Source organism: Oncorhynchus gorbuscha, linkage group LG18 (genome assembly GCF_021184085.1).
Source record: "Oncorhynchus gorbuscha isolate QuinsamMale2020 ecotype Even-year linkage group LG18, OgorEven_v1.0, whole genome shotgun sequence".
Taxonomy (NCBI): Eukaryota; Metazoa; Chordata; class Actinopteri; order Salmoniformes; family Salmonidae; genus Oncorhynchus; species Oncorhynchus gorbuscha.
The window spans coordinates 60298780-60323225 of NC_060190.1; the positions used below are offsets into that span (position 1 = coordinate 60298780).

The 24446-nt window shown below is 44.0% G+C and overlaps 1 protein-coding gene across 2 annotated transcripts in view; it reads left to right on the forward strand.

Annotated features, from left to right (window-relative positions):
• The first annotated feature begins 1506 nt into the window (after positions 1-1506).
• LOC124003676 (extracellular sulfatase Sulf-2-like) overlaps positions 1507-24446 on the forward strand; it is a 78143-nt gene continuing 55203 nt past the window's right edge. Inside the window, exons 1-2 of one of the 2 annotated variants that reach the window (XM_046312186.1) lie at positions 1507-1848; positions 16516-16559. The gene's annotated coding sequence lies outside the window, so the exon portion shown is untranslated. The remainder of the gene's footprint in view (positions 1849-16515; positions 16560-24446) is intronic. The other variant, XM_046312187.1, reaches the window with a different exon arrangement.

The following is a 24446-nucleotide window of genomic DNA, read 5'->3' on the forward strand; positions in this document are numbered from 1 at the left end:
AATGTTTTCGAGGCAGCATGATATTATCTTTGCAGCAAGGGAATATGCTTGCCTGACAAACTGACAGATAGATGAAATATTGCAGGCGTTACAATTGAATCGATTGTGAGTGGCTCAAAATTAATCTCCCTCTCTGATTTCCATGAGCAGTATAGAAATACAGAACTAGATAAGGGAGTTATTGATTGGATGGGTGAGAGGAGAGGAAGAGGGGGGAGTGCGAAAGGAGGAGAGGGAGAGGAGGGTTTCCATCTATAATCTGCATCTAAATAACCTGCAGAAAATAATAAACAGAAGCATTAATCACCAGGGAGACCAGAAGACAGTGATGGATTCCTCCTCCAGCCCCATCTCATCCCTTCCTGAGGAGAGATGGGAAGTGACACTGGCACCTATGAGAAATACTTGCTGCTGCATCGAACACATACAAACAAATGCAGGTTAGTGTTTTTTGTCATGAATCTTGTTCTGGAGGTAGCTTTGCAGAGTGGTCACTAGCTGGCACAGCTACAAAGTAATAAAATCTGATTTTAAACTTAACCTTAACCCAAACCACACTGCTAACACTTAATGACTAACCCGAACCTTAAATGAAGACCAAAAAGCTATTTTCATGATTTGCTGTTTTTTTATTTTTTTATTTTTACAATATAGCAAATTTGGACCCTGCCATTAGTGATTGCTCAGTTCTGCCTCCAGGACAAGACTAATGACAATAAATGTCAACCTGCTATACAAACAAGAAAATGAAAGCATTGGCTACATAACAATGGAGATACTGTATTTAGGGATGTGTATGGGAAACTTTGCTCTGTTTTACTCTGACAGTGTGTTTGTGCTTATTTGTGTGCATGTGTATGCGTGTGTATGCATTCATGTGTGTATGGTGTGTGGGCGTGGTGTTGGGTGGGTGTGCATGCGTTTGTACTTGAATGCATATTCCTCTCTTCAGGTTGTTGGTGCTGTTCCTCTAAACGGGCATGGCCATGCCAGTGAGCCTATTAGAGGTGCCAGGCTAATAAATATAGTGTGTATGCCAAACTCTCCCTCTCCCTCTCCTCTACTCTCCCGCCCTCCAGCATTAAGATTGATCCCTGGTTCCCTCCCCTTCCTTTCTCTCTCTCTTCTCCCTGGCCCTGCCTTTATGAGTGTGTGAATAGGTAAAGCGCAGAGGCTCCAACAGATGGCTAGATCTGCCCTGATTCACTCACACACACCACAGCCACATGAATGAGAGTCGAGCGAGAGAAAGAGAGAGAAAGAGACAGGGAGAAAATTAGGGTGAAATTGACAAGTAGAAAGAGATATGAAGAAAAGAGTGGGAGAAAAAGAGAAGGGGATAGAGAAAGAGGGGGAGACCGTGAGGACCACGAGGAGAAAGAGAGATGGAGAAACAGAGGGAGTTTCAGTGTGTTGGAGAAAAAGAGAGCTAGAGCATTTCAGGAGTGTGTGTGGGTGAATGTTAAAGAGTGCAAGATAATTATGTGATAGAGAGGGAAAGGGAGACAGAGACGCTGTGAAAAGGGGAGTGAGGAAAAAATGAATTGCAGATTGAAGGACCTTCTCTCCTTCTCCCTCCCTCTTTTATCTATCTCATCTGAAACCACGCCTCCCTCCTTTCACTTGTGTGTGCATCTATAACAGTAGGCTTTCAACGTCGGGCTATGTGGGGGTTAGACTCTCAGACTGCCAGCAGAGCGGACACTAGGGCACAGGACAGGAGTGTGTCCAGGACTGGTCAGAGCAGGTGTGTGTGTGAACCGACGGACAGAGCTTTGTGTGTATCCTACGTGTGTCTCCTCACTCGCTCCAACCAGGGACATCGCTGCTGAGGAACACAGCTGGGAGGTATAGTACTGTAGCTTTGCTCTACTTTACACTTCACTGCTCTTCTCTATTGGACTCGCCTCCATGAGGTTTACTGTCACCACCACCATCATCATCATCATCATCTCCTCTGCTTATTGGAGGAGGGCGGAATACTCACAAGCAGGTGGCACTGAACTCCTTCACAAAGTATCTGACTTTGCATTGGGCTGTTGTGGAATTTGAGCCAGGAGAGATTGACATGCATATTATTATTGTTAGATTTCTGTGTACATTTAATGGCCAGCCGTGCTGCCCTGTTCTGGGCCAATTGCAATTTTCCTAAGCCCCTCTTTGTGGCACCTGACCACACAACGGGACAGTAGTCCAGGTGCAACAGAACTAGGGCCTGTTAAGAAATTATGAACAGAATTATGAACAGACCTCTCCCCATCTTAGCTCCTGTTGTATCAATATGTTTTGGCCTTGACAGTTTACAATTCAAGGGTCTCCTCAACTTGCTCAATTTCCACGTTATTAATTACATGATTTAGTTGAGGTTTAGGGTTTAGTGAAATATTTGTTCCAAATACAATGTTTTTAGTATTAGAAATATAAGGACTAACTTGTTTCTTGCCACCCATTCTGAAACTGACTGCAGCTCTTTGTTAAAGTGTTGCAGTGATTTCACTTGCTGTGGTAGTTGACGTGTGTAGTGTTGATCCATCAGCATACATAAACACACTGGCTTTACTCAGAGCCAGTGGCAGGTCATTAGTAAATAATTTTTAAAGTAATAAACCTAGACAGCTGCCCTGGGGAATTCTTGACTACCTGGATTATGTTGGAGAGGAGTCCATTTAATAACACCCTCTGTGGTCTGTTAGACAGGTAACTCTTGATCCACAATATAGCTGTGGATGTAAAGCCATAACACATACAGTACCAGTCAAAAGTTTGGACACACCTACATTCCAAGGGTTTTCTTTATTTTACTATTTTCTACATTGTAGAATAATAGTGAAGACATCAAAACTATGAAATAACACATATGGAATCATGTAGAAACCAAGACAGTGTTAAACATATCAAAATATGTTTTCAATTTGAGATTCTTCAAAGTAGCAACCCTTTGCTTTGATGACAGCTTTGCACACTCTTGGCATTCTCCCAACCAGCTTCATGAGGTAGTTACCTGGAATGCCTTTCAATTAACAGGTGTGCCTTGTTAAAAGTTAATTTGTGGAATTTCTGTCCTTCTTAATGCGTTTGATTTGTGTTGTGACAAGTTAGGGGTGGTATACAGAAGATAGCCCTATTTGGTAAAAGACAAAGTCAATATTATTGCAAGAACAACCCAAACAAAGAGAAACGACAGTCCATGATTACTTTAAGACATGAAGGTCAGTTAATATGGAAAATGTCAAGAACTTTGAAAGCTTCTTCAAGTGCAGTCGCTAAAACTATCAAGCGCTATTATGAAACTGGCTCTCTTGAGGACCGCCACAGGAAAGGACCGCCACCCAGAGTTACCTCTGCTGCAGAGGATAAGTTCATTAGAGTTACCAGCCTCAGAAATTACAGCCCAAATAGATTCTTCACAGAGTTCAAGTAACAGAAATCTCAACATCAACTGTTCAGAGGAGACTGTGTGAATCAGGCCTCCATGGGCGAATTTCTGCAAAGAAACCACTACTAAAGGACACCATTAAGAAGAAGAGACTTGCTTAGGCCAAGAAACATGAGCAATGGACAAGTGGAAATCTGTCCTTTGGTCTTATGAGACCAAATTTGAGATTTTTGTTCCAACCACCGTGTCTTGGTGAGACGCAGAGTAGGTGAACGGATTTATTGTTCCCACCGTGAAGCATGGAGGAGGAGGTGTGATTGTGTGGGGGTGCTTTGCTGGTGACACTGTAGGTGATTTATTTAGAATTCACACTTAATCAGCATGGCTACCACAGCATTCTGCAGCGATACGCCATCCCATCTGGTTTGCACTTAGTGGGACTATCATTTGTTTTTCAACAGGACAATGACCCAACACACCTCCAGTCGGTGTAAGGGCTATTTGAACAAGAAGGAGAGTGATGGAGTGCTGGATCAGATTAACTGTTCTCCACAATCACCCAACCTCAACCCAATTGAGATGGTTTGCGATGAGTTGGACTGCAGAGTGAAGGATAAGCAGCCAACAAGTGCTCAGCATATGTGGGAACTCTTTCAAGCTGGTTGAGAGAATGCCAAGAGTGTGCAAAACTGTCATCAAGGCAAAGGATGGCTACTTTGAAGAATTTCAAATATGAAATATATTTTAATTTGATGAACACTTTTTTGGTTACTACATGATTCCATGTGTTATTTCATCATTTTGATGTCTTCACTATTAAAACAATGTAGAAAAAGGTAAAAATAAAGAAAGAAAGAAAAACTTGAACTTGAATGAGGTGTTTCCAAACTTTTGACTGGTACTGTACGTTTTTCCAGCAGCAGATTATTATCGATAATGTCAAAAGCTGCACTTAAGTCTAACAAAACAGCTCTCACAATCTTTGTATTATAAATATCTCTCAGCCAATCATCAGTCATAAGTGCCTTACACATTGACTGCCCTTCCCTATAAGCATGTTGAAAATCTGTTGTTAATTTGTTTACAGTGAAATTGCATTGTATATGGTCAAACACGTTTTTTTTATCCAAAAGTTTACTAAGGGTTGGTAACAGGCTTATTGGTCGGCTGTTTGAGCCAGTAATGAGTGCTTTGCTATTCTTGGGTAGCGGAATGACTTTGCTTCCCTCCAGGCCTGAGGACACACACTTTCCTGTACACTTAGATTGAAGAGATGGCAAATAGGAGTGGCAATATCGTCCGCTATCATCCTCAGTAATTTTCCATCCAAATGTTCAGATTCAGGTGGCTGGTCATTGTTGATAGACACCAATAATTGTTTCACCTCTACCACACTCACTTTACAGAATTCAAAATGACAACGTTTGTCTTTCATAATTTGGTCAGTTATGCATGGATGTGTTGTTTCAGAATTTGTTGTTGGCATGCCTAAGTTTGCTAATCTTGCAAATGAAAAAAATAATTAAAGTCGTTTTGTGATGCCATCTGATTCAATGAATGATGGAGCTGAGTTTTGCCTTTTGCCCAAAATGTAATTTAACGTGCTCCAAAGCTTTTTTTATCATCATTCTTTAAATAATGTATCTTTGTTTCACAGTACAGTTTCTTCTTTTTGTTAAGTTGAGTAACATGATTTCTCAATTTGCAGAACATTTGACAATCGGCTGTGCAGCCAGACTTATTTGCCATTCATCAAATCAAAATCAAATCAAATTGTATTTATATAGCCCTTCGTACATCAGCTGATATCTCAAAGTGCTGTACAGAAACCCAGCCTAAAACCACAAACAGCAAGCAATGCAGGTGTAGAAGCACGGTGGCTAGGAAAAACTCCCTAGAAAGGCCAAAACCTAGGAAGAAACCTGTCAGGATTTGGCCAGGGTTGTTCCGGTTTTTGGTCACTAGATGCCCCCATTGTGATTTTTGACCTTTTGTTTTCCCTTGATCCCCATTATTATTTGCACCTGTGCCTCGTTTCCCCTGATTGTATTTAAACCCTTGTTTTCCTCAGTTCTTTGCTCTGTGTTTGTATGTTAGCACCCAGCCCTAGTACTCAGTGAACTCTTGTTGATCCTGGTAGACTCTCTTGTGGAATTCTGTTTTTTTGTTCTTGTTTATTTTTGAGTATCTTTTGAGGCTATTTTATGCTATACCTTCCACCTTGTGGATTTACCTTTTTGTCTTGGAGGATTACCTTTGTTCTTGTGGAATTCCTTTTGAGGTTGTGGAGTTACATGTTTTCCTGAAGAACTTCACTTTTTACTTCATTAAATACACCGTCTCAAGTACTGCTGTGTCTGCCTCATCTTCTGGGTTCTGCCGACTATTCGTGGCTCAGTTGGTTAAGTGACTGTTTCTCACTCCGGAGACCCGGGTTCGTAACCGGGTCCTGACAGAAACACAGAGCCAAAAATGAACCCAGAGGCAGCCAGTTCCCAGGACCTTGTTGCCATGCTGTTCCACCACCAGGAGACTGTCCAACGCCACAAAGCCGCCCTGGTTCAGCAAGAGGCCTTAATGGCTAGACATCCTCATCTTCTGTCGGAGATGCTGACTTCTATAAAGCAGATATCTGATCGACTTACCCCGGCAACAGTTCCCGTCCCAGTACCTCAGATTCACATACCCATGGCAGTTAACCCTCTGGCTGAACCTCGTCTTCCACCCCCCCAACGGTTCTCAGGTGATCCAAGTGCTTGTAAAGGGTTTCTCACCCAATGTTCTCTCTCTCCTTCGAGCTGCAACCCTCGTCGTTCCCCACCGACCGGTCTAAGATCGCATATATCATCACCCTGCTGTCGGAAAAAGCCCTGGCCTGGGCTACTGCTGTGTGGGATGCCCATAGTTCCTGCTGTGCCAGCTACTCTGCCTTTGCTGAGGAATTCAAACGAGTGTTTCAAGTCCCAAGCAGTGGTCCTGACTCAGCCAAACAGCTCCTGACTCTCCACCAAGGTCGGCGCAGCGTGACGGACTATGCCATCCAGCTCCGCACGGTGGCAGCAGCGAGTGGCTGGAACAACGAGGCGCTCACGGTGTGCTTTCTGAAAGGCCTTTCCGACACTATCCAAGATGAACTGGCCACTCGGGAACCACCGGACAATCTCGAGTCCCTGATCAAGTTGGCCTCACGCATTGACCAGCGTCTGAGAGAGCGAGAACTCAACCGTAGACCTCTAGCCCCTATCAGTCCCAGCTCCGAGTCCCCACCTTTATCCTCGCTGGCTCCACCGGAACCCATGCAGATTGGACGCATCTCCCAGGCTGAGAGAGACCGCCGGATGAGGGAGCGACGCTGTCTATATTGTGGCAAACCGGGCCATTTCCGTTCCACGTGTCCCGGGCTCCAGGGAAACGCTCTGTCCCGTACAGACCGGGGGGAACTGTAACGGGAAACATAACCTCCTCCCATCCGTCCAACTCCCGTCTGCTCATTCCAGTCACCCTTTCCTGGGACAACCACAAGCTTCACCTTCAAGCCTTGGTAGACTCTGGAGCCGCAGGTAACTTCATGGATGGTGTCTGGGCGAAGGAGAATGGCGTTCCCTCTGACCCCATGAGGGTTACTACATTGGATGGAAGCCCTTTGGGATCTGGACTTGTCACTCATGTCACTACCTCCTTGCAACTTTGTTTCACAACACCAGGAATTGATGAACTTTCATTTGATCCCCTGTTCCGAGTTCCCTCTCGTCCTTGGATACCCCTGGCTTCACAGCCATAACCCTCACATCGACTGGTCTGTGGGCACTATCAAGCAGTGGGGTCCTACGTGCCAAGCTACTTGTATTTTCCCAAATTCCCCGAGTTCTACTCCCGAGTCTTTAGAATCCATCGACCTGACCCGAGTTACCGAGTGTTACCATGACCTCAAACTGGTATTTAGCAAACAGAGGGCCACCATGCTACCACCCCATAGACCTTATGATTGCCCCATCGAACTGTTTCCGGGCACTTGCCCCCCAAGGGGTCGAATCTTTTCCCTATCTCCACCCGAACGAGCTGCTATGGATACCTACATCAAGGACGCTCTGGAAGCAGGCCTCATGCGTCCATCCACCTCCCCGACGGGAGCAGGGTTTTTCTTTGTGGCCAAGAAAGACGGTGGATTACGTCCTTGCATCGACTACCGGGGACTCAATGCCATAACCGTCCGTAACCGTTACCCGCTACCCCTTATGGCCACAGCCTTCGAGCTGCTCCAGGAAGCAGTTGTTTTCACTAAGCTTGACCTGCGGAACGCATACCATCTTGTGCGGATCAGACCTGGTGACGAGTGGAAGACCGCTTTCAACACGCCTACTGGTCACTATGAATACTTGGTGATGCCCTTCGGCCTGACCAACGCCCCAGCAGTGTTCCAAGCGCTCATAAACGATGTGCTTAGGGATATGCTTAACATGTTTGTGTTCGTTTACTTGGATGACATCCTTATCTTTTCGAGCTCTCTTCAAGAACACACAAAGCATGTCAGACAAGTACTCAAACGCCTCCTAGACAGCCATCTATCTGTACGTTAAGCCGGAAAAAATGTGAATTCCATTCATCCCGAGTACAATTCCTGGGATTTGTAGTGGAACCCAGTCGAGTCCAAATGGACCCCAGGAAGGTAGGGGCGGTAGCGGATTGGCCCACCCCCAAATCCGTTAAGGAAGTTCAGCGTTTCCTGGGCTTCACTAACTTTTACCGCAAGTTCATCAAGAACTTCAGCTTGGTGGCAGCCCCTCTCTCAGCTTTAAACAAGGGTGGCAATGCAAGGTTTTTGTGGGGAAGAGAAGCTGAGACGGCCTTCCAAGGACTCAAGCAGCGCGACCTCTCTGCTCCCATCCTGATACTACCGACTACGGATGACTCCGGCCGCAAAACCTAACCCCATAGGGGAGGGTCTGGGTGGGCATCTGTCCTCGGTGGTGGCTCTGGCGCAGGACGTGGACCCCACTCCACCATAGTCTTGGCCCACTTAAGTGGCACCTTTGGAGCCGACCTCGGACTCGGGACCCTTACAGCGGGCTGCGAATAGACGGGCGGCTCTGGCAGCGCTGGACAGGAGGGAGACTCTGGCAGCGCTGGACAGGAGGGAGACTCTGGAAGTGCTGGACAGGAGGGAGCACCTGGAGGGAGGAGACGGAGAGACAGCCTGGTGCGTGGAGGAGGCACCGGATGGACCGGACCGTGGAGGCACACTGGAGGTCTCGAGCACCGAGCCTGCACAACCTGTCCTGGCTGGATACCCCCCGTAGCCCGGCAGGTGCGGCTGGGTGGAACAGACCGCACTGGGCTGTGCTGGCGAACCGGGGACACCGTGCGTAGGGCTGGTGCCATATACCCTGGGCCGAGGAGACGCACTGGAGACCAAATGTGCTGAGCCGGCCTCATTTCTCCTGGCTCGATGCCCACTCTAGCCTGGCCGATATGAGGAGCTGCAATGTAGCGCACCGGGCTATGCCTGCGCACTGGGGACACTGTGCGCCTCACGGCATAACACGGTGCCTGCCCGGTCCACCTCTCGACACGGTAAGCACGGGGAGTTGGCTCAGGTCTCCTACCTGACTTAGCCACACTCCCCGTGTGCCCCTCCCAAAGAAAGTTTTGGGGCTGCCTCTCATCCCTGTTGCGCTGCCGTGCTAACTCCTCATAATGCCGCCGCTCGGCTTTGGCTGCCTCCAGCTCTTCCCAGGGGCGGCGATATACCCCAGCCTGTGCCCAGGGTCCCCTACCGTCCAAAATCTCCTCCCATGTCCAGCAGTACAGAACCCTCTACTCCTGGTTACCACGCTGCCTGGTCCGGTTGTGGTGGGTGGTTCTGTAACGAATCTCCTCTTCGTCTGAGGAAGAGTAAGAAGGATCGGACCAATATGCAGCGTGGTAAGTGTCCATCATAATTTATTAGAAACATACAAAAGGAACTAAGGTCAGGACGTGACACCCAGCCTTTTGAACTTTGGTTTTCCTAGATATGGCTACTATATTATGATTGCTACATCTGATGGATTTGTATACTGCTTTATAGCAGATTTCTGCAGCATTAGTAAATATGTGATCAATACATGGTAGGTTGGCTGATAACCTGAACCAGGTTGTAGGCCCTAGTTACAGTTTGAAGCTTTTTCTTGAGTGGGCAGCTTGATAAAAGCCAGTCAGTATTTAAGGTCACCCAGAAAATATACTTCTCTGTTGATATCACATATATTATTGTCCAAATACTTACACTTAGCATTCTGTAGCAGCTTCCCACAAGAATGTGCTTTAGGTGAGGCAGATAAAACTGTAGCCATATTACTTCAGCGTTTGACATGATATCCTCACTAAGCTTTACAGGAATATGACTCTGGACATATATGTAAACACCACCATTGGTATTCCTGTCTCTTCTGAAGATGTTGAAACCATGTATTGCTAGCACTGTATCATCAAAGTTATTAATTATCTAAGTGAGTTTCAGAGATAATGAATATATATGAATGTTATCTGTTACTAGAATGTTATCGATTTCATGAACCTTATTTCTTAGACTACATATGTTAATGTGGTCTATTTTTAGAACTTTTCTGGTGTGCTTTATTGCTTTAATGGGAGGCTTATGAGAGGTAGACATGACAGTGATATTTACATCGGAAAACCGCCTCAGTGCTAACAGCATTACTCCGATTCATAGGCGCATGATTAATGTATACAGCTTTAGGATTGACAGACGCATTCAGAGGAGTTAGAGAGACATAAATTAGGTTACTTACATTATGACTGCCAACGCCCCTGGGACAATGTACATTTGCAGCAGCACTACGACAACTCAGCGGCACGATGGTAGGGAATATCTGATCAGGGCTTGGGTCACTGATACATCATTGTCTCAGCAAAGCCCATTAGGCATGTAGATTTATAATAAGCATTATCACAGTAAGTCACTGTATCATGTTAGTGGGCGACTTGAGATGCCAATACTGTGCCTATTAACACAGGAGTTTGGTTCTTTTATAAATAGGGCACTGATTTTTACAGATTATTCCGAAAGTTTACGATTTCCCTCTAGGTTTATCGAGAAAGGAGTTAAGAGATTCTTCCATCTTGTAGAGCATTTTTCTGCTCACACTGACTCCACTCATATGTGTTCTTGATGTGGTTTCTGTTCTTTTGGGTTACCGTATTGGTTAGGTCCTCTCTCTGATATTTCACATTCTTTTGGTTTCCCTGTTGGTCTTCGCATTGTCATAATATATGAGAAAATACTGTATTATTTAATCTTGTGTTTATATCAGGTGTATACAGTATAACGCCATTGTTAAAGACCATGGAAATATGTTCTTTGTTGAATGTACATGCACAACAATTGTTCTTTCAAAAATAGATACACTTCAGAGAAGAAACAGCTCTCTTGTCATGTCCCAGGCAGTAGGCTGGACTAGTTTAGATGTTCACATCAGTGTTTTGTCTGTGTCTTTATGGGTCAAAAGGATCAGGCGGTAGTGAGTGCTCTCTGAGTGCTGAGATAGAGAGTAGAACTGAGGCTGAAATATTAATGACTGAGACTGGTTTGGCTGCCTGGATGGCTAGCTGCTGCTACTGACTGGAGGGATGGAGAGCTGTTTGTTAGAGGTGGCAGAGATCTGTAGTTAAGACATTCATTATTTACTGAGTATTCTGCTGCTGGAGCCAGCCCCCAGCTCAACTGGCCTCTTTTCTCTGCTAGACGGTGGACTGGAGGAGGCTGCTCCTGTTTAGTCAACCTGTCAGCTAGCCCCCTGGCATTACGCTGGTTCACACATGCACACACACACACACACGCGCACACACACAAACACACATTATACCTTGTATGCTCTTTCTGTCTTTGTCCTCACACACACTCTCAGCTCTAGGCTTAACTTTGAGACCTGTTGAGAGGCTGTCTGCTGTGGCTCAGTGGGAATACAAAAAAGGGTTGCATGTGTCGTCTAAGTTTAAGAGGGAATGTGCTTACATGTGCTTGGAGAGAGTTTGGTTCAAAGCTATGCAAACACGCATGAGTGTAGAATGTTATATACTGTAGATACTGCATGTAGAGACTGTAGTATTGACAGTTGTTGACTTGAGTACAGGACACGTCTGGTGTCTCCCAGATAGGGGGAAGACACATTGGCAGGCCATTACACACTAACTACAGAGCCAGCCCACAGGAGTGACAGGAGACAGATATCAGTGACAGTGATAACACTCAAGGTGACATGCTTCTAGTGTGGCTGCTCACTTCACCTCCACTCTTCATTAGGCTGTTTGGGCCAATTATAGACAGAGCTAAAGGTTGAAAGAGGAGACAAAATGATGCTGAAAGACTGAGATGTAAAGAGCATGATTAACATTGGAGGATGATTTGGATGATGGTGACTGTCTCTATTCAATGAGTGAGGCCTGTAACTAGCCCTGTATCTAGTGTTCCTGTTCCTCTGAGTTCCCTGTTCATCAGTATGTATGAGCTATTGTGTGCTAGGCCCTGTAATGATAAGATATCTGGAGATCACTGTTTTAATCTCAGCCTGCAGCTCTACTCTTTAATGATAGTGGCTGAGAGGGCCTCTTTAATTAGGGTTTGAAGTGTCACTTTTCTGATGAACTGATGTCCCGAGAGAAGACTGTTTCTATATGTGTGTATGTGTGCTGTTTGTGTGGAGGCTTGTGCGATGTGATTCCAATCTGCCACCTATGTGAGCAATGCTGCAGTGTCTGTGTCCTGCAGAGAAATGTAATTACAGCCAACCAGTCAGCCCCAGAGTGGAGACTTAAGAGTCCTGCATCACTGGAGATAAATGAACACTGGGCTCTTACACTGGACATATCTAACACCAGTGTTGTCAGTAAGATTCAACCTTCGATTTCAAATAGATCACTGGTTTTGTGTCATCCTCTGATCAATTTTGTCTGTCATGGTGTTGAATTACTTTTCAAATAAACTTTGTAGTTTCACTCATATTTTCAAGAGCAGAAATCTTTAAGTACTCATACCCTTCAGTCTGAGATGCTTTGGTTGAGGTCACAAGCATCCTTATCATTATAACAATTATTATCATGACCTTCGTCATCTTACCCTCTGCATCCCTGCCATCCCCTTTTCAACAAAAAACATTTCTGCATCGGTCACCATCCCCTTCTGAGGCATTTCCCATGTTCCCCATTAGGACAGCAGGAGCAAACAAACACACCCTCCCTCCCTCCTTCTCTCCTCCCTCCTGGACAACAGGGAGGAACAACAATGGAAGACAGGTCTTAGGTAACAGTGGTGCTAAGTTGCCCATCAATGCTCTGATTAAATGACTACAGTAGTGGTGCAGTGGTGGAATGGGAACAAACATTAAAGGCGCCATGGTGAGCAACAGGGAGAAGAGAAGGAAGCCAATCATATGTGGACAGTGATTGATGTTTCTGACGAGGCAATGAGTTCCTCATGTTCTCTCATCTCTCATTACTCTCTTTTAAAATTACTTCAACTTTTCTTTTGCTGCTTGAAGATACTGTAACATACCATGTGAAGGTTTTCATAATTGACCTCATCTACAACTCCATGTTATTATGACTACAGAAAGAGAGGTAAATGATAAATGATTAATGTGTTCTTGTAAAGATTCTGTGGCTCATCATTTAGATAGACAGCTTAAGCTTCAACACTTCTGCATATCTATTTGGAAGCATTCTTGTAGGAGTAACAAGATTGCAACCCCTGGGTATGGATCTGTCTTGATCATTCTGACTCTCTTTTCTTCCGTTTCTGTGTTCATCTTCTCATCATTCAATTCCATTTCTTCCAATTTCCCCCCCTCCCTTCTTTCCTATTTTTGTCTTCCAGTGTTGAGAGGGTCCCTGCCCTAGCGCTAGCCTCTCCTCTCCTTCCCTGTTCCTTCCTCTCCACTCAATCCCTGGTCCCCAGAGATAGAACAGCTACTGTGGTACCTAATAAGGTTTATGGAATTACAGATCTCTGGAATTGGATTTTCTCACTCCAATAAAGCATGGGGATTAGCGGTTCAGTGCTTGGTACATTAGGGCCTCAGTGACCTGTAATTGAACTGCTTTGGTCAAGGTGGGCTGATCAAGGGACAGAAAGATGAATCCACCACCGAGGATTTCTGGAAAACCAGGGAATTTGTTGAAAGTTCCCTGAATTTTGCAACCCTATTTACGCCTCAGTCAAATCAAATCAAATCAAATGTATTTATTTATATAGCCCTTCGTACATCAGCTGATATCTCAATGCCGGGGTAGGCCGGTCTGGGCTTGTCGTACCGTGGTCTCTATACTCCATAACACGGGAGGCACAATGCGAGGGGCTGGGGATGATGGGCTCAGATTCTCTCTCCTCATTAGAGCCATCATGTTGGCGGGACATGGCATCTGCTTTCTAATTATTGGATCCCTGGCGATAGACTAGAGTGAAGTTGAACCTGTTAAAAAACAGAGCCCACCTAGCCTGGTGAGCATTCAACCTCCTGGCTTCATGAATGGAGACCAAGTGTTTTTGGTCTGTCTAGATCACGAAAGGATGAGGTGCACCCTCTAACCAGTGTCTCCACCCCTCAAGGGTCCACTTGACTGCCAAGAGCTCCCGGTTGCCTACATCGTAGTTGTGTTCCGCTGGCGAGAATCACTTGCAAAGAAAGGCACTTGGGTGCATTCTCCTGTCCCCCTTGTTCCGCTCGTTCCGCTGTGAAAGGACCGCCCCTGCTCCAGTGTCTGAGGCATCCACCTCTACCATGAAGGGATGAGTAGGATCAGGATGAACAAGTATGAGTCCGGAGGTGAAACGTCCCTTGAGCTCCATGAATGCCCTGTCAGCCTCAGGGGTCCAGCCAAAATGGGTGTGGGACTTAGGGCCGTGAAATTTCCGTATAAAATGGCTGTAAAAATTGGACGACGGCGGTAGAGATAATGTGGCCCAGGAAAGAGACTTGGGACACTCACACTTCTCAATCTTCTCAATCAGGACTTGAAGGACGTGCAGGATGTGTTCAGGAAGGGTCTTGGAGAAGATCAGGATGTTGTTGAGGTAAACAAAGACTAACTGATTCAACATATCTCTAAGAGTGTCATTGACCAATGCTTGGAAGACTGCCAGTGAGTTCGATAATCCGAATGGCATGACTAGATACTCATGGTAGCCACTAGGGGTATAATAGGCAGTTTTCCATTCATCTCCCTCCTTGATTCTCACCAGATTGTAAGCGTTGCGGAGGTCCAGTTTGGCGAAGAATTGGGCCCCCTGGGCCTGCTCCAAGGCGGTGGACATCAGGGGTATGTAATTGTCCATGACTGCACCTTCGGGGATCAAGAGGGAGTAAAGACGGCCCCAGGGAGTGGTGGAGCCGGGTAGGAGTTCTATAGTACAGTCATATGGACGATGAGGAGGGTGGGGGGCTGATTGTCTCTTACTGAAGGACTCCCAGAGGTTGAAGTATTTGGGAGGGGGAGTGGAGAAGTCTTGGAATTCAATGGATGCAAGGGGGCGCGGCGATGCTCTAGGTGGGTATTTAGATATTTACTCTGGCAGTTCTTACCCCAGTCTAGTAGGTGTCCCTTGGACCAGGAGAGTAGTGGCTAATGTAGCACTAGTCAAGGGTACCCTAGGATAAGGGGGTTCTCGGGAGCCACGATCAAAAGAAAACGAAGAGTCTCTGAGTGATTCACCCCAACCTGCAGTAGAATGGGCTTGGTCTGATATTCCACCTGGGCAGAGCCAATGGGGCGTCCATCGAGGGCTTCAATCTGCAGAGGGATGGGACATTTCACGCAGGGGCTTTGTAATTCTCTGGCGAAGTCTTGATCAATGAAATTATCTGCAGCCCCGGAGTCCACAAATTCTTGAATCTCGTGCTGACGGGTGTCCCGGTGGAGGGTGGAGGGTAGTGACAGACGGTGACTGGGTATCCGAGGGATAACTGCACAGCTCGTCAGGGTCTGCCCTTGTCCTGGCGAGCCCTGGTGTTTCCAGTCAGCTCTGGACATGTAGCACGGAGATGGCCGAGACCTCCGCAACAGCCTTCGCACATGCACCTGCTCCTGTGGGCTCAGACGTGTGCGTCCCAGCTGCATGGGCTCCTCAATGCTGGGTTTGAAGGGCTTGGGGTGCTCAGGAAACTGGGATACTGGGGTGGTGTAAAGAAAAGCACTGTCTCACGCGTTCTCAGAGACGGTCTTCAATCCAGATTGCCAGCGTGGTCAGGGACTCGAGGTCTTTACTGAGACACGGTAACGGAAGGATCACAGTAACACTGGGAAAACAACAAACACCATGTTTCGAAAACTCACTCAGGAGACAAATGCACATGGCACATAATTCAAGCTTCAGCAAAGGACAACAGAAAACAGAAAACACACCTCTTTTAACAGATAAATCATAATGAGTAAATAGGACACACTGAGCATCGTTAATGTCTCTAGGACGGTCTTTGCCGCCCTCTGGTGACAGGTGGAACCATGACAGCATGATGGTATAATAAGTATAAAAGCAAAGATTGCTTTCATATAATTGAAAAAGTATTGGAATGGGATTAGTGTGGTGTGTGAAGAATCCAATACTCGGATGTGGTACGAATTCCATTATTGTGGGAGCACTTCCTCTAAGAGTATGAATTTGGCTGTTTGAGAAGGTTTGAATCCTAAGCAACCTGCTTACGCATTGTTTGAAGTACAAGAGACCAAAATAGCAACTGTTGTAAGTTAATGCTGTGTACCGGAAAACCTTGGTAGAGCATGAGTGGAGTAGGCGTTGTGGTGCTCATGTGAATTTCCTTTCTTTTTCAGCTTAAGACCAATGCCTACTTCTCAATGAAAACATTGTGTTTTGTATTTAACAGAGTATGGCATCTTTTGGGGATGAGCCGTAATGGAGTAACACATAACCACCCATAAGAGCCAGAATGTAGTATGGACAGAGGCTGCTGTATGTGGTCTACAGCATCCCAGATCAGGAATAGGCAGCATGAGCAAAGTATAGCACATCCACTCCCTTTGACATCATAACCATCACAACTAAAACTAATACTTTGATGGGTTATTAGTAGCCCTCTATATATGTTGTCTCTGATTCCAGATCGTCTTTTGACTTTGTTTACTTCCAGACCTTGGTCTCTGAACACTGCAAGAGAACATTTGAGAAGCAAAGGTAAGACTTGTTATCCACTGTGGGGTTGACTTCTGTGAGTATGTTTGTGCCTCTGTGCGTGTGTATGTGTTACATCTTTGATATGAACATAATAAGCTTGTCAGTGGGTGGAATGGAATCTTCATTGATCTGATGTTGTACTGGACTGTTGCCTAGCTGCCTACACATGTCATGGAGCAGAAATAGCATCAGTTCTTATTAGTATGATATTTCTATGGATGCTGTCAACCTCAGGGGAGGTATCAGCACAGCAAGCTACTGTCAACAACTCCAACACCTTTTACCATAGGGAATAGTCTATTGGTTCCAGACTGAGCTCACACATTCAAATTACTTTATTCAGAGTTAGATATTTTACCTCAAACACCTTTCATTGCTTTTTTCTTTTGTGTTATACCCAGTGACGATTTTAACAGGAAGATCTTGGTGGGGCAAACACCTCAACACCTTACAGAACACAACACAACACTAAACAGTACATTAATTGCACTATAACGGTGACAAACGGTGCTCACAAACTGTTAGGGCCTGCATAAAGCTGTCCCAACAGAAGTCCCAACACCTTACCACCTGGCTATCAGCGGAGCCTTGTCCGACAGGGAAAGAGTTAATTTAGCCTCATTTACTGCCTTTAAAAAAATATGTCTGACCCGTTTATTAAAGTAAATGTGGTTTCTCCTGACAATTGAGATGTACAATCTATGGCATAAAGGGACGACAAGCAGATAAGAGGCAATCCGTAATATCGATTAAGACATTAATGAGCGAGCTAGGACGGATGTAGTCAATATAACGATTTATTCAGCACTTTTGAAATGTACAGCGACAGAGTTCAGAACATGGGCCGTTCTTACAGTGTTCTCCCTGTACATCAAGTCAGAACCATAGTATAAATAAAGTGGGCATATAAGCAGACAATGAAAGCTCTTGTAAAATTATATTATTACATTTCTCTAAAACAGGTTATAGGCTACATGTGCACCACCAAGTCAGAACAGTATGCAAAATAAAGAGGGGGAAATAGACCAAATTATTAGGGTGAGGCACATGGGCTACTAACAGCTTACTACACAACATACACTTAGTATTACTTTCTTAGCTACAGTATACATATCTCCCTGGCATATTACATATTATTATTATTTTTTTCCTGAGTTCCCAGTTTTCTTGAACTCATTGAAGTCATATTTCCCAGTTTCTAGTTTACAGTTGTTTTGAGCGTGGCACAAATAATTATTCGTTATGGCAGTACCCAAGGGGTTTTCATAAAGTTCTACCCTTAGACTTGGCGGTGGCATAGTGTCCCCATGAGTGACAGAACACTGAGCCAATCATGGCACAACCACCACAGAAAACACTGAGCAAGGCTGAAACACCTGCATTTTGGAGCTGCCTTACTCAAGAAAGCAAAAAAGAGACCATGTTTGTAAGCGGCTTATTAACTCAATGATTTTTTTGCAAACAACTGATATGTTTGCAATCAATAACACGCAAAACAGGTGAGCCCAAAAAATATATAATCTACTATTGTTATACCAGAGGCGACTGCATTGAATACTGTAGGATTGGGGTTGACTGTGTCGTCTCAGTAAACAGTGATCGTTGGTTTTAACAACCACACAACCCCTCCAGTGGATTCATCTGTCTATATGTCACTCACCCTGAATAAAGAGAGGATCAGGGGTGGCAGAGGGTGACAGCTCGCAGGATTGATGTCCTGGTTAAGAGTTAGAAATCAATGACTGAAACAGCAGAACCCTCTGTGGTTTGGGATTCCCTCAATGCAAGGATTTATACCACAAGCTGAGCTGTTATTTTCATGATGCTAACAATACTGATCACATACCTGATACAATACCTGATACATTCATACATAACATTGACTCTAGGGGAGAGTTGGGTAAGTTGAGAATTTTTTTACAATCAGCATCACTCTGTCAAGGGAAATTTTATTTTCTTTCTAACAAAGATATCTACTTATATTTCAGGACGTTGTGTATCCCTGGAAATATTCTGAGTTCATGTTAAACATTACAGATTTGAAAATATACAGTAGCTTGTCCCAAAAAATTGGTCTCTTTGCACAACTTACTACGGAAATGGGGTAAGCTGAGCCGCGGGGCAGGGTAAGTTAAGCTATGTACAAATTTCTTTCTGAAATATTACCACTACCTTTTTGAAACGTTATTTCCCAAACACAATTCAACACAATCACTATCACTTTTTTGTATAATTTTAAGCATATTTAACACCAAACAAACACTTTGTAATTTTTAAAACACTTTCAACATAGAAACAAGGGTGGCTTAACTTGCCCTTTTGGCTCAACTTACCCCACTCTCCCCTACTGGAAGGCCTGTCTCTTTTTCCCACAGATAATGGTGTGGTAACAGATTCATCTATTGTAGTCAATACGAACAGTTGGGCAGCAGTGAGCAAATGTAGCCAAATGTACACAGCTATATACCTCCCACAGCCTCATTATCATTTGTAAAAACGATTAATACATTTATCACCTGTATTCACCGATGAAGTTAGAGGTAGTTTTACAAGCCAATGCTAACTAGAGGTAGCGAAACTACCTTTAACGTCGTTCATGCTGGACACGGAGACATAAAAATGGTATCCAAGAGTTAATCTGATTCTATTGAAGTAGAAAAAAGGCCTCATTACCAAAATCCTGAAGTATCCGTTTAAAGAGAATTGTTTTCTGAATCAACAAATGTGTTATTTTTACACTTCTTGCAGGCGGTTGCGTAAGGTGCTTTTGATAGCTCACCACAAAGGGCCTCTTCTCTCTCAGCTCTCTGAATCTGCCCGTTGTGGGGCCAGTCTTTCCTCATAGTATATTCCAATCAGATCCCCTCTCATCTCGGAAGTAGCACTATGTGTGTTTTCCAATGTTATTTTCCAGATCACCACCACTCACCACACTGGCCGGCTCCGTCTCCCCTTACCCCTGCTCTCCTCCTGAACATTGATTAAAAGTCAAATATGATAGTGGTCTGTTGTAGGCCGGCCTAATTGATTTTTAACACTAGGTGCACAAAGAATTGGCTGATAGCAGACCATACCAGGCTTTGTCATCATCGGGCCCAGTGCCCCCCACTCAGGAAGGCACCCGAGTAAAGCCACTGTGTGTGTGCCAGTGTATAGGCCACACACAGAGACATCCTTCAGTGTACCAGCCTGCCAGCCTGTCAGTCGAGCATTATAGGGACAGACAGATAGACGAGAAGCGGCTCATCCCTTCTCTTTGTGTTTGTATCTCTGAGCTCCCATCAGCTGGGTGGGAAGCATGAACCAGAATAATCTGTGGGAGGGGGGCTTGCAGGTGGTTGATTTGAATATGTGTTTGGGGGTAGGGTGTATAGGCACTAGGCAGCTTCTTACCTTCTTCTTGCATAACCATTCATCTTACATACACATTTCTTGAGGGACGCTGCTGAAAGTGTCTAACATCCGGATTCTCACGAAACGCTTTTCTCCAATCCACAACTCTCCTGATGCTTTGATAATTGCTTTAATAGGGTTTATTTGAATCATGAAGTGGCAACAAATACACCTTTGCTGCTGTGCTCTCTAGTAGCTTTAGTCTAGGAGCTTTCTGTTTAACTAAAAGATTATACATTCTCTCTTTGCAGTAATATAGAGGTCATTAATTGAATAGTAAAACATAAAGTGTCCATATCTCTTCCTATAGAAAGACAGTAGATATCTGTGTCTATGCCTACGTACACTATGGATTTATGGCCTATTTTCTGGTGGCCTGAATTGGTTCCTCCACTGCCCCTTTGGTTTTAGTGCTTATTCTTCTCCAAATGTTGGAGTCACACACTGCATGACATGCTGTTCACTGCCAGAGGACGTCCATCCGTGAAGTGCATTTGATTGATTTTTTTGTTAAGATATTATTTATGTAAAAGAAAATTACAATACAAAACATACAGTGCCTTCAGAAAGTATTCACACCCCTTGACCTTTTCCACGTTTTGACAGCCTGAATTTAAAATGGCATGAATTGCAATTTGTTTTTTTGTCACACACAATACCATATAATGTCAAAGTGGAATTATTTACAAATGAATTAAAAATGAAAAGCTGAAATGTCTTGAGTCAATAAGCATTCAACCACTTTGTTATGGCAAGCCTAAATAAGTTCAGGAGTAAAAATGTGTCACATAATTGTTGAATGGACTTCGTGTGCATTAATAGTGTTTAATATGATTTTTGAATGACCACCTCATCTCTTTACCTTACACATACAATAATCTATCAGGTCCCTCAGTCGAGCAGTGAATTTCAAACACAGATTCAACCACAAAGATCAGGGAGGTTTTCCAATGCCTCGCAAAGAAGGACACCTAATTATGGAGAGGGGTACAAATAAAAACAAATAGACTTTGAATATCCCTTTGAGCATGGTGTATCAATACACCCAGTCACTACAAAGATACAGGCGTCCTTCTAAACTCAGTTGCCGGAGAGGAAGGAAACCACTCAGATATTTCACCATAAGGCCAATGGTGACTTTAAAACAGTTTACAGAGTTTAATGGTTGTGATAGGAGAAAACTGAGGATGGATCAACAACATGAAGTTACTCCACAATACTAACCTACAGTTATTGGCAGAGTGATATGAAGGAAGCCTGTACAGAATAAACAATATTCCAAAATGTGCATCCTGTTTGCAACAAGGCACTAAAGTAATACTGAAAAAGAAATTGTCAAAGCAATTACCTTTTTGTCCTGAATTATGTTTTGGGCAAATCCAATACAACACATTACTGTGTACCACTCTCGACCTCTTCAAGCATAGCGTGGTGGCCGCATCATGTTATAGGTATGCTTGTAATCGTTAAGGATTGGGGAGATTTTAGGATTAAAAAATTTACGGAATGAAGCTAAGCACAGAATAAATCTTAGAGGTAAAACTGATTTAGTCTGCTTTCCACCAGACACTGGGAGATGAATTCCCTTTCAGCAGGACAATAACCTAAAACACAATTTACACTGGTGTTGCTTACCAAGAAGACAGTGAATGTTCCTGAGTGGCGAGTTACAGTTTTAACTGTAACTGAAGCAGATAAATCAGGGTCACCTAGAATGTTTCTTGGCAGTCTTAACAAATCTACTTTGAAACAAAAGTATACACAATAAATGTATTCAATTTTGAGTTTGGATCCTAATATTATTATATTACACTTTATATACATCACTGAAGACTGAAACATGACAAAACCATTTGACATAGAAAAAAAAGATTTGAGGCATATGAAAAATAATGTTAATTCAAATATGAATAACATTCCACCAATGAGGCGACTAGAGGGCGATTTGGTCATTTGACTGCAAGAAAGGGGCCTACTCTACTCTCTTGAAAATCTATGGCAAATGGTTATCTAGCAATGATCAACAAACTATTTGACAGAGTTTGAAGAATTTGAAAATAATAATCAGCAAATGTTGCACAATCCAGGTGTGGAAAGCTCTTAGAGACTTACCCAGAAAGATTCACAGCTGTAAACACTGCCAAAGGTGCTTCTTCAAAGTATTGTCTCAGGGGTGTGAATTCTTATGTAAATTTGATATTTCTGTATCTATTTTTCAATTCATTTGTAAAAAAAATTCTAAAGACATATCACTTTGTCATTATTGGGTATTGTGTGTAGATGGGTGAAAAAACATATACACTATATATACAAAAGTATGTGGACTCCCCTTCAAATGACTGGTTTCGGCTATTTCCGCCACACCTGTTGCTGACAGGTGTATAAAATCGAGCACATAGCCATGCAATCTCCATAGACAAACATTTGCAGTAGAATGGCCTTACTGAAGAGCTCAGTGACACTCAACATGGCACCGTCATAGGAAGCCACCTTTCCAACAAGTCAGTTTGTGAATTTTCTGCCATACTAGAGCTTCCCTGGTCAACTGTAAGTACTGCTATTGTGAATTGGAAATGTCTAGGAGTCAGCCACGAAATGGTAGGTCACACAAGCTAATAGAACGAGACTGCTGAGTGATGAAGCGCATACAAGCGTAACAATCATCTGTCCTCCATCTGGCAGTCCGACGGACAAATCTGGGTTTGGCGGATGCCTGGCTAGGCCCCTTAGTTCCAGTGAAGGAAATCTTAACGCTACAGCATACAATGGCATTCTAGACGATTCTTTGCTTCCAACTTTGTGGCAACAGTTTGAGGTAGGCCATTTTCTGTTTCAGCATGACAATGACCTGTGCACAAAGCAAGGTCCATAGAGAAATGGTTTGTCGAGATCGGTGTGGAAGAACTTGACTGGCCTGCACAGAGACCTGACCTCAACTCTATCGAACACCTTTGGGAAGAATTGGAACACTGACTGCAAGCCAGGCTAAATCACCCAACATCAGTGCCCGACCTCACTAATGCTCTTGTGGCGGAATGGAAACATGTCCACATACTTGTGGTCATGTATTTTATGTATCAGGTCTGGTAATACTTTGGCCATTCTGTTGTTTATGAGCTTTGTTATTGTTTTGTTGTTACAATTTATTAAACTTATGGGTCTTATGTTCCCCCTGGGGCTACGCCTGTCTATGGGTCTGCAATCAGCTGTGGACTCTCCAGATTTCCCTGGTTATACTACAACTGAAATAACTGTTTGATACATAGAACTAAGAAGCACTGAATTGAGTGACATAATGTGTTGTCATTTGTGTAAATAGGGGAGCTACTTTGTACCAAAATATTAATTAGAATTCTATGTGAAAATCATCCATTCCTGGTGCATTTTTTCGCAAAAATGTTTTAAGAGTGTCTAGTATTTCTTTTTGGGTGATCTCTGTTTTTAGTGATTCTTCTTTTGTCTGCTGATAATTGCTTCATGAATCTAATTGACCTTTTGCTTAATGATACACAGTAAAAGGTGATAGGCCTCTATAATTACACATGCTTGAATAGCTGGGTGTATTTCCTGTACTGTGCCTGTTTAATCACCCATCTGAGGAGAGGGAATTGAGGAAATGGAGAGGGCTCGCTCATAAAGGGAGAGTCAGAAAGATGGCCATTGGTCTGGTGATAGCTTTATTAGGGGGATGGGGCTGCTCTCTACAGTTTGATACTGTGTTAATTAACAGACAAGGTTGGTGATCTTCATCAATGCTCGTTTAATTCCTTTTTAGTGGAATGAAGAGAGTGTATTAAAATAAATTATACGAGGGGAATATATTTCTAAAAGAATAAAACTTCATTGGAATCATTCTGTATGTATTAATATATGGCACTATGTAACTGCATCCATTACTGCAGAATATTATTATCAGTCAGCATACAGTAGTCTGTTCTTCCAGATCAGAATAATATAAGATTAATATTTGCATTGTGTCATACATTTTGTTTTGCGACAGGTAATCCTGTCTGTGTGTATCGTACTAGAACTGTGGAGTAGCTGGATGGGTATGCTGCACCCCCCCCCTCTCCCTCTCTCTCTCTCTCTCTCTCTCTCTCTCTCTCTCTCTCTCTCTCTCTCTCTCTCTCTCTCTCTCTCTCTCTCTCTCTCTCTCTCTCTCTCTCTCTCTCTCTCTCTCTCTCTCTCTCCAGTGGGCTCTAGGGTGGCAAGTGAATGTAGCAGGGTCAGGAGAATAGCCACAGGGTCCTGACAGCTGTGTGTGGTTGTGATATTGGTCTAATGCATGCCTAATTAGAAATGCTGGGGTCCCACCCCAGGACTCACCTTGACATTGGGGTAGGGATGGTGGTAGTGGTGGGGTTATGGGGTGCGGGTGGGGTTGGTGGTGATGAGAGAACATGAGAGGGGTGAAAGGTCACTCTGATTCATAGGATTCAGAACAAATGTTTTTCTGGATCATTCTCTGGTCTCCCTTTCTCAAGTTGTCTTCCT